Below are 17,060 nucleotides of genomic sequence, written 5' to 3' on the forward strand. Positions count from 1 at the left end.
AGTTAGCTACACTGCTTCTCATCCATCCCTGCATTCAGGTAAGTTATCAAAAGTGACAAATTCTCAGATTTCAAATCAGATTGTTCCAAAATGATTTTTTTTTTAAGGTGGGGGAAGGGGCAGAAAGGGAACCACAAAACAAAGCATGTGCTGCTTGAAACATATCCCAATACAAGAGGCCATTTTACTGCTCCAGCTTAAAGAGCATGGGGGGAGGGAACCCACACACATTGACTTAGCTGTACAGTTAAAGAGTTAGTTTCAGCTGTGAGTACTTTTTAAATATTCCACAGTAAACAGAGGAACAGCCTTAAGTCTCCTCTATATGGGACTCTTACTCCATATCCATTATGGGAAGTTACAGCAAGGTGCTGTACACTTCCCTACAATATGAAGGGAAGGATATTAAAAAGGGAGGTGGGGAATTCATCTCAATTTTATGCCATATGTTATACGTTATATGTTAAGAAAACGCTGTTCAATGTAACGCCTTTGTTGCAAAAGTTTTGTTATATGTAAACCGACCTGATTCGATAATTGTATTGAGAATGTCGGTATATAAAAATCCGAAATAAATAAATAAATTTCTGTACAATTCCATTACCTGAGTAAAACAAGTTTGCTTACTGTAAACAGGGTTCTTTATAGACAACAGGATGAATTAGCCATGACATGTGTGACATCTGATGGTGCCGAATGGACCCATCTCTAATTCAGTCAAGTTTTATTACTGAGCATGTGTGGAAGCTGCTGTATGCTACCCTGCAAGCTCCTCAGTCCATAGTACAGCTTAGCTTCAACAAGCTAGTCAACTCTCCAGGGAGGGGATATTAAGCATGGTTAATTCCTCCCACTGTCCAAAGAGAACCCTGCTTACAGTAAGCAGACTTGCTTTCTTAGCCAACAAGTAGGGCTAATTACCCATGATACATGGTAAGTCCTAAGCTGAGGGCTGCGAGGCAGATCACTTACTGAATGAGCAACCCAGATCCTTGTGGAGAATGGACTATTGGGTTAACAAGACTGCACAAAACTGCTTACTCAAAGCTATCATTGCTTCTGGAGAGTCCAGACAATAGTAGGTTGTGAAGGAGTGAAGTGATGATCAAGTTCAGCTTTGTAAATGTCTTCAATTGAGGCAGCCATTAAGTGAGCCACTGAGGTAGCTATGGTTCTTACTTGGTGAGCCTTAGCAGTCTGATCTGAAGGTCAACCTCAGCATAGCAATGTCTAATACAGGCTGCTAGCCAGTTAGATGACATGTTTGTCAACAACCACATCCAATCTGTTAGGATTGTTGGAGACAAAAAGTTGAGAAGCCTGACAATTAAGCTCTCCTCAGATAATAGGCTAATGCCATTTTATAGTCCAGCGAATGGAAGGCCTTCTCCTTTATGTGCATGAGGTCTTGGAAAGAACATGGACAAAATGACTATTCAAATGAAATGCAGGAACCATCAAGCATAAACTTAGGATAAGTGCAGAGCAACAGCCTATTGTAATGTAAAAAAACTAAGTATGGAGAGTAAGAAACCAATGTTTGTAGCTCACTGACGTTATTGTGACTAGGAATACCATTTTCTATGCAAGAAGCTGACACCCAATGGCTCATAGTGAGGCTTCATCTGTTGCACCAAGATATTAAGATTCCATGGCACCAGTGGTTTCATGCGTCACAAACCCTTCATGAACTCTGACAGCAGAAAATGTATGAAGATCAGTTTTCCATCCACCTGACTGTGGTAAGCAGCAAAGACACCAGGATGCACTTTGAAGACACACTGAGACCCAATAAGAGAGAAAAAGTACTGCAGCAGATCTTTTAGAGCACAGGCAAAAGCATTCAGGGAATCTGCCTGACACCAAGATGAGAAACGCTTCCATTTAAAACTGTATGCTCTTCTGGTAAATTGCTTCCTGGCTGAAATCATGTCATCCTCAGCCTCTTTAGATAGGAATAATGAGGAAACTATCAAACACTCAACATACAAGCCATCAAGCTGAGGGAGGGGAAGCTGGGATGACAGACAACCCACCTCCTGAGTTAGTAGAGCCAGATCAGATCACAGACTGATTGGTAGATAAACCAATAACCTGATGGGTAAACGCAACATCAGAACATACTAGAGACAAAATTCCTGGATGGAACAAACAACTGCTTCATGGAGCAATTGGTTCAGGAACCAATGAGAGAGGGAGCTATTTTAGATTTATTTATTTAACATTTTTCTATACCGACATTCGCACGAGACATCACATCGGTTTCCAGACAACAGCAAATTCAGCCAACAGGGCTTTACATTGTAACTGATATTTAACTGGGGGGGAGGAGGGGGAAGGGGCAGGGCAGTAACTTGGAGCTAATGAGTATGCTGGGAACAGGGGAGGGGAGTACGGGGGTTAATTTACAAAAAGCAGGAGTAATGTACATGCTATATACAATCTATTATGTACGTTCTATATACAAGACGAGGGAGTGGGGGGAGGGTAGGTTAAGGAGGGAAGAGGAAGGATGGGGGTGGGGGGGAGGAAAGAGTCTGGGTGTAAGGTGGAGTGGATTAGAAGGGGGGTGTGGGGGGGGGGGGGGGGGAAAGGAACTGGGATGGCAGATTAAGAGTAGGCGTGCGTGAAAAGCCATGTTTTAAGTTTGTCTAAATTTCTTTAGTGGAATGTTTATTTCTAAATTTCTTAGTGGAATGCAGGATTTGGTGAGAGGCAACTGTGGTGGGGCCACTTGGCAATAGTGATCATATGATTAAAATCTTATATAGTCCCCCTTCCAGTCATTAGTTCAATCTACAGCTCTAACACTAAATTTTCAAAAGGAAAACTGATAAAATGAGGAAAACAGAAAAAACCGAAAGGTGCAGCTGCAAAGATTAAAAGTGTACAACAAGCGTAGACATTGTTTAAAAATACAATCTTAGAAGTGCAGTCCAGATGTATTCCATGAATTAAGAAAGGTGGGAGGAAGGCAAAACGATTACCGGCATGGTTAAAAGGTGAAGTGAAAGAAGCTATTTTAGCAAAAAAAAAAAATCCTTCAAAAACTGGAAGAAAGATCCATCAGAAGAAAATAGGAAAAAGCATAAGCATTGTCTAGTTAACAGTAAAACAAACATTGCTAAGGCAGGCTAAGAGAATTTGAAATAAAGCTGGCCGTAGAGGCAAAAACTCAAAAACTTCAAATAAATCCGAAGCAAGAAACCTGTGAGGGAGTCTGTTGGACCAATAGATGACCAAGGGGTTAAAGGGGCTCTTAGGGAAGATAAGGCCATTGCAGAAAGAGTAAATGTGTTTCTGTGTTTCTAATGAGGAAGTTGGGGAGGTACTGGTTCCGGAGATGGTTTTCAAGGTTGATGATTCAGATGAACTGAACCTAATCACTATGAACCTGGAAGATGTAGTAGGCCATGTGGACAAGCTAAAGAGTAGCAAATCACCTGGACTGGATAGTATGCACCCAAGGGTTCTGAAGGAAGTAAAAAAAATGAAGTTTCAGATCTATTAGTTAAGATTTGAAACCTATCATTAAAATCATCCATTGTACCTGAAGACTGGAGGATAGCCAATGTAACCCCAATATGTAAAAAGGGCTCCAGGGGCAATCTGGGAAACTATAGACCAGTGAGCCCAACTTCAGTGCCAGGAAAAATAGTGGAAACTGTTCTAGAGATCAAAATCAGAGCATATAGACATGGTTTAATGGAACACAGTCAGCATGGATTTACCCAAGGCAAGTAAATCCATGGGAGGTGAAGGGCTGATGTGCACTGAGCAGGAGAGAGACCTTGGGGTGATAGAAACTGAGCTCGAATCCCTCTAAGGATGCTATACCAGCCCACGGACACTGGAGGTTTGGGTTGCCCAAATTTAGATTATAACATAGCATGCAATCTACGCATTATTAGGGACTGAATTTTTGGTACATCAGCTTACATCCCCACACCACTTTTCACCGCATGGTACGGGGTTTCATCTTTAAACGACCTCCTCCACATGCAGACGAAGCGGGTCCTATATTCTTTAAAGAGTCACCTTTTGGTAGGAACATGCCGTACCACATGGCTCATTTCTGTAGACTGTTACATCAGCAGCAAGATATCACATGTTTATCACAAATGGTTGGCAACTCCCATTTCCCCCCAGGTAGGGGCATATCCCCTTTTTTGCAATGGTATGGGAGGGGTCTTCGATACCTTCACCAGTTGATACATCCTCTTACGGGAGCGCTATTTACTTTTTCAGACCTGCAGGACCAATGTGTCATTCCCAGGGGAGATTTTTATGCTTTTTTACAGATTTGCCACTTTATGCAAAAATACCCCCAACATCACTGGCAGGACACCAAGCGAAACAACGCCCTTATGGACGTTTTCTCTGGTTCTCCCACCAAACTTCCTACTATATCCACTATATATTGTGAATTGCGGGATAAGAGCATGGACCATAAGTATTTGTAATCCTTATTTGAGAAATGGAGGTTATGGCCCATCTTCACAATGACATTCCATGACTTCCTAGGGACTCTCTCTCAGATCCACTTAACTACTATTAATGAAGATCTACGGGAAACCCGGTTCAAATTCTTATGGCAAGGGTTCATCACACTGGAACGGGCCTTTCAGTTTGGCCTTAGTGCCTCCCCTAATTGTGGGAAATGCAACCAGAAGGTTGGCTCTTACTCGTGTTTTTTGGGAATGCCAGATACAATTATTTTGGCAAGATATACAGAAATTTTGTGCCTCCATTTGGCGATGTGATTCCCCTAGACCCACATTTATGGCTGTTTGGCTCCACAAGACCGTTAGGAACATGCGGAAAGACGGGTTTATCTGAGTTCCTTGCGAAGGCAGGGATCATTGGGAAGAAAGCTATACTAACTAAATGGCTGGATATCACAGCTCCGACTGTGGATCAATGGTTTATCCAGATGCTAAGACTAAGTACACACGAGCTCTACATGCGTAAACACCAACAGACCTCGTCCATGACTGAGGAGGACAAAACCTGGGCCCCCTTCCTAGTGTACCCGAGACCCTTGACGCAGTCTGTATAAGGGGCAGGGCAAATTTTTCACACTATCTTTGCACAGGTGCCATTAACAGCCCTCAGTTAGGACCATCCATGCTATCCTTGAAGGTCTTCCCCCGATATACACATACACAAAAATGGATAATCACTCACACACACACTAGATCTCATAGAGCTATCATTGTACATGCACAGGACTGAGACGGGGAGGGGTGGGGGGATAAGGGTTGGGTGGGCTGCATGTTTGGGGTTTTCTTTTTTAGGAGTGGCAAGTTCTCCGATGTTTTTCTCTTTTTGAGGTTTACCGATTGCTACTCTGCTAGTTCAAAACTGTTTTGTCATTGATATTCACATGTTTGGCTGTTATGGCTTATTGTACCATTATTGTATGTACATTTGAAAAACCCTTAATAAATAAAATAAATACAAAAAAAAAAAAGAAACTATCTGAAGTCTGTGAAACAATGTGACAAGGTGATAGCTAAAGCCAAAAGAATGCTGGGCTGGATAGAGAGAGGAGTATCTAGTAAGAGAAAGGAAGTGATGATCCCCTTGTACAGGTCCTTGGTGAGGCCTCACCTGGAGTACTGTGTTCAGTTCTGGAAACCGTTATCTCCAAAGGGACAGAGACAGGATGGAGGTGTCCAGAGAAGGGTGACCAAAAAGGTGGTCTACATAAAATGACTTGAGGAGAGATTGAAGAACCTAAATATGTATACCCTGGAGGAGAGGAGGAGCAGGGGTGATATGATACAGACTTTCAGATACTTGAAAGTTTTAATGATCCATGGTCAACAAATCTTTTCCGTTGGAAAAAATATCAGTAGAACTAGGGGTCACGATTTGAAACTCCAGGGAAGAAGACTCAGAACCAATGTCAGGAAGTATTTCTTCACAGAGAAGGTGGTGAATGCCTGGAATGCCCTTCCGGAGGAAGTGGTGAAGACTAAAACTGTGAAGGAATTCAAAGGGGCATGGGAAACATTGTGGATCCATAAAGGCTAAAGGATGGGAATGAAGAGAAGAGCCATGGGGGTGGCTTGCTGGAATGGTGATGGCTACTACCTGGTGATTACTACCTTTACTCAATAAGCATTCACACAGTAATGCAACTCCAACATGGCTCTCTACTTCAACGGCAAGAGGAAATGTGGAAAAGAGGATTTGCATTCAAACAATCAACAAGGACTGAACTACACAGTCTGGGTAAACAAATAAGCGTGGGGGTAGCTTGCTTATTGCAGTGGTTACTACCCTAAACCAATTAAGCCTGATATTTCACTTTGATTGCATATACAGCGTTGCTCTCTGCTTCAACGGCAGGGGGAAATGTGGAAAAGAGAATTTACATTCAGACAACATCCAACAAGGCATTGATCTGTGCAATCTGGGTAAACAAGCATCGGAGTAACTTGCTTGAGTCGGTTACTACCCTTAACCATTAAGCCTTATGATTTACCTTTGATGCAACTGCATCAACGGCAGGGGATGGCAAGAAATTCAAATCAAACAGTTACCAATAAGGGCCCTGAACTTGGTGGTTGGTGAAACAGATAAGTATGGGAAAATAAGTGTGGGAGCTTGCTGGGCAGACTGGAAGGGCAGATTGGTATTTTTCTGCTGTCATTTCTATGTTTTATGTAAGTCTTGCCTCACAAATCTGCTTCATATTTTTTTTTTGAAGGGGTTAATCAACATGTGGATAAAGGTGAGCCAGTAGATGTAGTATTTGGATTTTCAGAAGGCGTTTGACATAGAAGCCTCTCATAAAGGACTAAGGAAACTAAAATGTCATGGGATAGGAGGCGGTGTTCTTTTGTGGATTACAAACTGGTTGAAAGTCAGGAAACAGAATATGATTAAATGGTCAATTTTCTCAGTGGAAAAGGGTAAACAGAGGAGTGCCTCAGTGATTTGTACTTGGACCCGTGCTTTTCAATATATTTATAAATGACCTGGAAAGGAGTAAGACGAGTGAGGTAATCAAATTTGCAGATACAAAATTATTCAGAGTAATTAAATCACAAGCAGATTGTGATAAATTGCAGGAAGACCTTGTAAGACTGGAAAATTGGGCATCAAAATGAAAGATGAAATTTAATGTGGTTAAGTGCAAGGTGATGCATATAGGAAAAAATAACCCGTACTATAGTTATACAATGTTAGGTTCCATATTAGGCACTACCACCCAAGAAAGAGCTAGGCATCATAGTTGATAACACATTGAAATAGTCTGTTCAGGTGCTGCAGCAGTCAAAAAAGCAAACAATGTTGGGAATTAGAAAGGGAATGGTGAATAAAACAGAAAATGTCATAATGCCTCTATTGCTCCATGGTGAGACCGCACCTTGAGTACTGTGTACAATTCTGGTCACCGCATCTCAAAAAAGATATAGTTGCGATGGAGAAGGTATAGAGAAGGGCGACCAAAATGATAAAGGAAAAAAGCTCTGATTGAAAGCCCACTTCAACTTTTCAGATATTCCTGGCAAAGGGTCCAGGAACCTGAGCCCCCTTGCCAGTTCACATAACATTACCACTTGGTTGTTTGCATTTGAATTCTTTTCCTGAAGAATATGAGAGAACACAACATGTAGAATGGCTTGCAGCTCTAAGAGGTTGATCTGAAACATATTTTGTTGCAGACCAGATCCCAGAGTTCAAAAGAAACATGTATGCATGCCCCATCCTCCGGTGGACATGTTCCATCTTCAGCATTACAGGAGGAAGTAGGACTCAGAAGAGGAGCACTTATCTCCAGGATCTTTATATCTAACCAAAGGAGAAATTTTCATCTCCAGCTACCCTTACGGGATGAGAGAGAGGCTGATTCAACTGATCCCAAGAGCAAATGCCCCATTGGAGAATTTTCAGATTGAGGCATGACATGGGGACCACATACACCACTGCTGTCATATGTTCAAGGACAACTAGGATTGCTGGGACTTGATCTCACTGCAGCAATGTTCTGGACCAGTGCTCAAACACAACACCCAATCTGATAAGAGGAATGCCTTCTCTTCCAATTAATCTATCCATGCCCCAATGAACTTGATTCCCTGGGTAGGGCTGAGGTTTAATTTGGCAAAGTTCACTATGAAATCTAATAACTGAAGGAGAGTCCTCTGCAAGAAGTCCAATACCCCTGCTTTGGGTCATGTTGCCAGTCATCCAAGTGAGGGAAGCCAAATCTCCCAAGATGTACCACTGCTACTGTTAGGCATTTTGTGAAGACTCTCACAATTGCCGAGAGCCTGAAGGCAAAAACCTTGTATTGAGTTTACCATGAATTTGAGGCATTTCCAGATCCAGGGCACATATCTAGTCTCCTGTTTGAAGGATAGGATGGTGTGGAATGTATTCTTTCAATTTCTCCCATAGCAGGCTCTTGTTCAGTCTTTACAAATCCAGGATAGGCCTCAATCTCCCCAACGTCTTGGGGATAAGGAAATAGTGGGAATAGTACCCCTTGCCACGATCTTTGGGAGAGATAAGTTCTGTTGTCCAATGGTAGACAAGCAAATCTAGAGATGGATCTGGATCAAGTAAAAAAACTGATCAGATTGAAGGTTAAATGTTGATGCAGTGCTAGAGAACAGGAGAAGCACAAACAGTAACCAGATTCCACAAGTTTGAGAACCCAATGATCCTTTGTGATCTCCTGCCACTCGAGGAATAGATGAATCATTTCTTTACCAAAGGGGGACAAAGCTTAAGGATTGAATTTCATTAACTAGGCCCAGGTTAGGGTGACATATTGCCAGCTGTTTCACATAGTTATACATATGCTGAAAGCTGCTAATGCAGCACAGGTGGTGCACAATACTACTGAAATTCACAGAAGACACATCTCTGGAAGAAGTAGTACTTAAAAGCAAAGTAAAAGATATCTATAGGAAAGGCTATTTGGCTCCTGCCAACAAAACCTGAATGGCCACATGCTGCTCCATAACCTGGGCCAGTTTCCTGACCTTATCCTCAGAATGTCAGCCAACTAGTCATGAATGTTCTCACGCAGGCTGCTGGCTTTCAGACTATCTGGTGCCCCAATGGCAGCTGCATAGGATCTTACCACAGTGTCAAAATAATTCATACACTGATTAGGTGAGGTGGCATTTGTACTCTTCAGCAAACAGAAAAGCCTGATAGCCTTCCTACTCCATATCCAGAGACTCTATAGGTTTCAGCTTGTCAATGCAGTTGTCTAAGTAATGCACAAATATAAAGATGATGAACTGTGGGCATTGAGAATTGAACTCTGTTAGATAATTTCAGGAAGAAAGTCTTCCAATCTGGGACCTTGCCCAGGCAGTATGTTGGAGAAAAAGTTCTGCTCTTTTTAGCCTATTCTAAAGTAGGCTCCATCACAGACTGGTGTAGCAGACTACCAACCCCAGGACCTTGTTTTTAAGGTTCATTTCCTGGATATTAAGGGAGCAGAAGCCAAACTATCCCACATTTTTGTTTGTGAATCCTACAGGATTTGATGGACTAGGATTGCTGCTGGCTTGGAAGAGGTTTCCAGAATCTGAACAAATCCAAAGACCTTTGTGTGGGGATCCTTGAACCTATGGGCAAGAACTTCAATCACCTTCCCCATCTTGTCTAGGAATCTGGAGTATGAGACAGAATGCTCTACCAGGTCAGGTAAGGGGTCTGCCATAGACCCCTGCTTCAGAAATGCATGGCAGAGGAGCACTAATCGTTGACCCTGATGAATATGATAGCAATCAGGGCAGAGACCTCTGTCATCCTGAGGGGATTATTTCTGGGGCATGTTCTAATCAGTGTCTTGTGTTTCAACCTTGGAATACTGGCTAGACTTTTGCAGAGAAGGATGGTGTGCCTGAGGCAGACTAGTCTCCACTGCTGGGATTTTTGATGGGAGCTCCTAAAGCATGAAGAGGGATTTTCACTTGAGGGAACAAATCCAACAACCTTGACAGGAGAGACTGAAAGTTACCCTCCTTGCTGCTGGCTGCCAACGAGGTAAAGAAAGTTAAATTGGGGGGGCGCTCTCGCTGCGGAGCAAGATGGCCGCGTGACTTCGCACTCCCGCTGATCCCGAGCCCCTTTTGTGCAATTTTTGCAGCTTTAAACCCGGCGAACACGTTTCAAAATTTAGGGATCCTCCGCTGTACCAGTCAGGATGGCTCTGAAGAAGAAAGGGCCGGACTTTAAGCAGTTTGCTTTTACAAAAAGCTCCGACGTTGAAGGTGGGCCTAGCAGCGTGACTGATGCCTCGGACCCAAGTAATGTTACTCGCGGGGAAGATGGCGAGGAGGGGGATGTTGACCCCGCGTATTCAGATCTCCCCACAAGAGAGGACTTCCGACGCTGGTTCGGGGATATCAGGAAGGAAATGAAATCCAACAAACAAGATTTACTGCAAGCCATGGAGGACATGCGTGAAGAGATGGCTGAGATAGGGAGACGCACTGATGAGTGTGATGTGCGTCTAGAAGATCACGCCATTAAGATTCACTCTTTACAACAAACCTCAGAACAAACTACCGCTGATTATACAGTCCTGTCTGCCAAGCTAGAAGATTTGGACAACCGGGGAAGACGCCATAATTTACGATTTCGGGGCATACCTGAAGTTGAGGCATATAACGATTGTGGGGCCACTATCCAGCGATTCTGTTCTTTTTTGCTATCACAAACTGGTGAAGGTCTCCCTGAAGTGGAGAGTTCTACAATAGAATTGGATCGCGCTCACAGATCACTGGACCAGAAGCAGCCGGGTAAGCCCAGAGATATTATTGTGTGCTTCACTAAATACACCGTCAAAGACAAACTTTATCAAATTGCACGGAAGCGCAGCTCATGGGAGTGGGAAAACAACACCATCCAAATATACATGGATCTCTCCCCTATGACTTTGAAAAAAAGGCTGGAATTCAGAGAGATTACCACAGTGCTGCACAAGGAAGGATACCGCTACCGATGGCTATTCCCTTTTGGGATAGCGATTACCATAGCAGGCACAACAAAAGCAACTACGGTGGATGGAGCGGCAGCCATTTTGAAAGCTGCAGGTCATCAGGTGCAACGGCGGCTCCTGCTAGATCGGCTCCGGTCCACTCGATGGACACTCCAAGATGGCAGAGAGTCCGTAATGGAGGCAAACGACTGCGCAGGCAATCAGGGGGCAGCACCTCGGATCCAGATAAAGGGAAAGGCTTAGAGGAAGAGCATGCCTGGAGTGGACTTTATCTCTGCACAGATTCTGGTTTGCAATCTGGGGTTTTCTAGCAGCTATATGGCTCAGTTTATTCATAGTTTTGTGCCACTTTTTTGATGGTTTTCCCGTGTTCAAGGGTTTACATAGAAGTAATTGGGGCGAAGGGTTGGGGGGGAGGCTCTGCAGGCGATCACGTCCTCTATAGCCTGCACAGGGGTGCTTTTTGCACATGTCTGTGGAGGGCATTGGCAATCTGGGGGGAGGGGGTGGAGGGAGGGATTTGGGAACGGGAATGGGCATGTAATGTAAGGCTTCAGTTATCTGTGCATCTAGGTCAATGTATTGCAACTTTTGTGCTTTCTAACAATATTACCACGCATTGGGTTGTTGCTGGACTCTTTCATTTAGGCATCTGGATGGGACAGGGGATTTTCCAGGTGGGGGAGGGTACTCAATTCACATGGTGTTTAGGAGTGCTTCTTGTTCTGTTTATATATATTTCCCATGTCACGGATTAAACTATGGTCCATTAATGTTAAAGGGTTAAACAGTCCCTCTAAGCGGTGGATCTTTTATAATGACGTACAGCGCTCTGGGGCTGATATATTATTTCTTCAAGAGACGCACCTCAAAAAAAAAGATATGAACATTTGCTGAACTGGGTTCTTTATCCTTACCAATTTCATGCTGCAGCGTCGAAGGTGGCTAAATATGCGGGAGTGAGTATTTTACTTCACAGGGACCTTCAGGGTTCAGTAATTAAAACTGTGGCTGACCCTTTGGGACGGTATTTGGTAATGCAATTGAAAATTGAGCAGACTACTTACACTTTTTTGAATATATACGCACCCAATACTGCTCAAACATTTTTGGTTCAGCTGGGTGCCATTTTAGATAATTTGGAACCCGAGCACTTAATTATTGGGGGTGATTTTAATCTCATTGTTCAGCCTCACTTAGACAACTCAGCGGGAGGGGGAACATCGGGTGATCGTAAGTACCTTAAAAAATTTATACGAGACAGGAAACTCTTGGATATCTGGCGCCACAGGAATATAAATGTGAGGGATTATACTTTTTTTTCTCATTCACACAAGACATACTCCCGCATAGATTATTTCTTAGTAGATAAATCCCTGAGCTTACAGATCACTCAACCTACGATAGGTTCTATTACGTGGTCCGATCACGCTCCTATTGGCTTGACGCTACATTTGAACGTTAAGGGGGCAGGTTTACGCTTTTGGAGGTTAAATGACACTCTCTTGACTGATGAGGCTTTTTGCCAGACTATCAAAGCAGCTATAGATGACTATAAGCATTTTAACTCTGCAACCTCTCATACTCCACCCCTGCTTTGGGATTGTTTGAAGGTGGTTCTCCGGGGAAGGTTTATATCCCAAGCATCATACCAGAAAAAAGTGAAGAATGCAAATATTGATCGGCTAATGAACACTATTTCTAGCTTAGAGAAACAACATAAACTCACTATCTCCTCGGATTTATTCTCGCCTTCAACATGCTCGTAATGATTTGCGTTTACTGAGAACAGGGGACATAGCATACCAGCTGCAGCTTGTGCGGCAGGAGCATTTTGAGTGGGGAAATAAGGCTGGCAGATTGTTAGCTAGAAAATTGAAACGACAAATTGTGCAAAGCCAAATAACGAGAATCAAAGCCATAGATGGCTCCATGCTGGACACGGCTGAAGCCATTCAGCATAGATTTCAGCAATTTTATGGTACTTTGTATTCTGCTGATTCTCATATTACAGAGACTGGTATTGATGCTTATCTTGCGGATGTAGATCTTCCACGGCTTTCCGAGGAGGAGAGGCAGACTTTTGAAAAATCTGTTTCATCTATTGAGGTCCTCCAGGCCGTTAAGGCGCTTAAACCTAACAAAGCCCCCGGACTGGTCCGTTACACTGGCTCCTTTTATAAAAAGTTTGCCGACCAACTATCCCCCTTTCTTGTGGAGACTTTTAATGCGCTGCAAGGGGAGGCTTGCTTACCACCTGAGGCTAATGTGGCGGGAATAACAATATTAGCCAAACCCGGGAGGGATCCGACTGAGTGTGGGTCTTACAGACCGATTTCATTAATCAACATTGATCTAAAAATTCTGGCGAAAATATTAGCCACCCGTCTCAATGTTGCTATGCCTAAACTAGTTCATTCAGATCAAGCCGGATTCATACCTGGCCGAAAAGCAGCTGACAATCAGGTCGATACAGTAAAGTGTGCTCCGGAGCGCACTCTCAGCCTGCTCTGGACGCGTGTTTTCCATTACCCCTTATTCAGTAAGGGGAGGAAAACACGCGGCCCACCCGCGGCACCTAATAGCACCCTCAACTTGCAAATGCATGTTGAGGGCGCTATTAGGTATGCGCGCGCGATTCAGTAAGTAAAATGTGCAACCAAGCCACACATTTTACTCTAAGAAATTAGCGCCGACCCAAAGGTCGGCGCTAATTTCTTCCGGCGCCAGGAAAATGCACAGAAAAGCAGTAAAAACTGCTTTTCTGTGCACCCTCCGACTTAATATCATGGCGATATTAAGTCGGAGGTCCCCAAAAGTAAAAAAAAGTAAAAAAATAAAAATAAAAAAAAATTTGAATTTGGCCGGCTGTCGGGCCGAAAACCGGACGCTCAATTTTGCCGGCGTCCGGTTTCCGAGCCCGTGGCTGTCAGCGGGCTCGAGAACAGACGCCGGCAAAATTGAGCGTCGGCTGTCAAACCCGCTGACAGCCGCCGCTCCAGGCCAAAAGGAGGTGCTAGGGACGCGCTAGTGTCCCTAGCTCCTGCTTTTCCCCGTTTTTCCCGCATCACCTCATTTAAATACTGAATCGTCCGCACCGGCGAAGGGCCGGTGCGTGCGCCGGGAGAGCGGGCGTTCGTCCGCTCTCCCGCGGTCTTACAGTATCGACCTGTTAGTCAGGAAAATTATAGATCTTATGTGGCAGGCTAAGAGGTTCGACACACCAGCGATATTAATGGCGGTCGACGCGGAAAAAGCGTTCGACATGGTCCATTGGTCGTTTTTGTTCAAAACTCTGGAAAAGATGAACTTTGGACCTAAATTTATTAATTGGATCCTTAAATTATATGACCGACCGAGGGCTAGGGTGAAGGTTAATGGTGTCTACTCCGACCCTTTTTCCTATCGAGCGGGGAACTAGGCAGGGGTGTCCTTTGTCCCCATTATTGTTCGCATTGTTTTTAGAACCCTTTACTACCAAAATCAGAGGGGAGAGGACAATCACTGGCGTACAGGTGGGACGGTTGGATTATAAATTATCGCTTTTCGCGGATGATATTTTGTTTACCCTATCTAACCCAGCAATGCCAACTTTTGGCATTTAGCTCAGTTTCTGGTTTTCGTTTAAATTTAGACAAATCGGAAGTGCTCAACATCTCACTGCCTCAGGACCAGGTTCACCAGCTGAAACAGAAATTTCCTTTCAAATGGGCAGGGACTAAGCTCAAATATTTAGGTATTATAGGCCCACAATTATCTGACCTATTTAAATTAAACTATATACCCCTGGTGGCCAAAGTTTTTAGGGACTTAGATCAATGGGATAATCTCCCTGTTACGTGGACTGGACGGATAGCGATTTTAAAGATGTCTGTGTTACCCAAATTTAACTATGTTCCAAACATTGCCGATTCCAATTCCTACAGCTTTATTGAAAAAATGGCAGAGGAGATTCTTTGCTTTTCTCTGGAAGAGGAGGCCCCCCCGAGTTGCGCAAGCGACATTATACCGTCACAAGTCGAGAGGGGGGATGGGTGTACCGAAATTACAGTGGTATCACACTGCAGCACAAATCAGCTTCATTTTATCATGGTACAGGAAAACTGAACAACCTCGGTGGGTTGGAATTGAGCAAGCTATTTTGGGCTCTACCCCACTCCAAGCTCTTTTATGGCAACCAAGGGCAACATTGCGCATACAGGGATCCTTCACGATCTCTTTAAACACCACCCTTCAGATTTGGGATAAATGGAAGCACCTTCTTGTAGGGAATAGAAGTTATTCTTTTCATACCCATTTATACCACCATGCCAGATTTACCCCGGGTTGGGAATCTCCCTACTCTCAGATTTGGCAGTCGCATGGTATCCACACAGTTGGCCAGATATGTACCCCTGATGCTATGATTTCTTTTCCACACCTCCAAGAAATTTATTCGCTCCCATCCTCAACCTATTATTATTATCTCCAATTGCGTCACTTTATCGCACGGATCCGCATGCACGCGGACCTTGTGAAGGGGAAAACGCAGTTTGAAGGATGGTGCGATATGGCTGACCGAATTAAAGGAGGCCTCTCTAAAATATACTATAATGCTCCAGGGGTCATTAGTGGGGAGACCTGCCTATACTCATAAATGGGAAAAGGAGCTTGGACTCATCCTTGAAGATGAGGAATGGGATCAGATATTTTCCAATACCAAGCGCAGCTCTATCTCCACTTCCCTGACTGAGAATGGTTATAAAGTATTGTTCCGCTGGCATCTTACACCATATAGAATGCATAGAGCGGGTCTTCGAGGGGAATGCAAATGTTGGAAGGGGTGTGGTCAGGTAGGCACATTCCTTCATTTATGGTGGGAATGTGTTTCTGTACAGAGATTGTGGAAAGATGTTATGAACTTGATTTTCTGTATTACACACAGAGAGGTGATTCTGTCTCCCACTCAGGGGTTACTTAACGTGCTTGTGGAAAGTTCTCATGCTGAGAGTTTGCTGATTAACCAATTTTGTATAGCAGCTCGTTGTCTCTTGGCTGGGATGTGGAATCAACCCCGAACAACGAAGGACGATTTATATCAGAAATTTGATATTATGAGCGCTATGTATAAGCTAACTGCCCAAAAACGCAATCAACTTTCCAATTTCCAACGGGTGTGGCAGCCTTACCTTACCTGGAGAGAATCTGCTCTGTCCACCAATGTTGTTCCATAAATCAGACACATATACATGATTGTAATCTATTACAAGGTTTACTTGATTCAGCTGCTTACTTCCACATTTACTTTGGGGATAGCCTGTGGACTCCCAAGACCAGAGTTGTTTTACACTGTTATCCATATCGGATGTGAGGATCAGCTACTACATTGACTGTTCCATTGAGGTGTGCGACTGTATACGATATCTGTTCCTGCTTTTGTAATTTTGTAATTTTTTGATATGCACTGACTGAATGCTCATTTTCTGTGTTTCTATTTGAAAATGTTGAATAAACTTTACATTACAAAAAAAAAATAAAGTTAAATTGGGCTATTCAGTCCATGGACTATTGCATTCTCTGGCCCAGAGATGGAAAATAGACATCTTGCTCTGGCACTAGCATAGTATCCTCTTGAGAAGCACATACTGGATAACAGAAGATGGCCCTCATCCAGGCTGCCTATGCTGAGGGTTACAGAGATAAGAAGTATAACAGTAGACAGTACCCAGAGTCTCAAAATATAATGGAAAGGAACCCTGTAGAGCACCTCAGGCAGATAATGAAGTAGTCATGGAAGGCATGGAATCCAGAAAGAATGACATGGAGACTAGCGTGCCATAGGACGACAACTGTAAAGTCTCCTCCAGGTCCCCCTGGTGCTTGATGCAGTAAGGTTGACTAAACAGCACGTTCCTATGCAAACAGCTAGTGGGCTAATGATGCATACTTTGGTGCAAACTACTTCTGTGCCACTGATTGCATTACTGGTTCTAAATGAGCCAAATGGCCCTTCTTTGGCAGACAAGCTCCACAAAGTAGGAAGCATCCAAGGTATGCACTGAGGATTGAGTCAACTCCTATGATCAATGCTTCTGTGTCT

The 17,060-nt window shown here is 43.6% G+C and overlaps 1 protein-coding gene across 3 annotated transcripts in view; it reads right to left on the minus strand.

Moving 5' to 3' along the window:
• NRBP1 (nuclear receptor binding protein 1) overlaps positions 1-17,060 on the minus strand; it is a 276,204-nt gene that overhangs the window by 110,540 nt on the left and 148,604 nt on the right. The gene's annotated exons all lie outside the window — the stretch shown is intronic.

This window comes from Rhinatrema bivittatum, chromosome 3 (assembly GCF_901001135.1).
Source record: "Rhinatrema bivittatum chromosome 3, aRhiBiv1.1, whole genome shotgun sequence".
NCBI classification, from domain to species: domain Eukaryota; kingdom Metazoa; phylum Chordata; class Amphibia; order Gymnophiona; family Rhinatrematidae; genus Rhinatrema; species Rhinatrema bivittatum.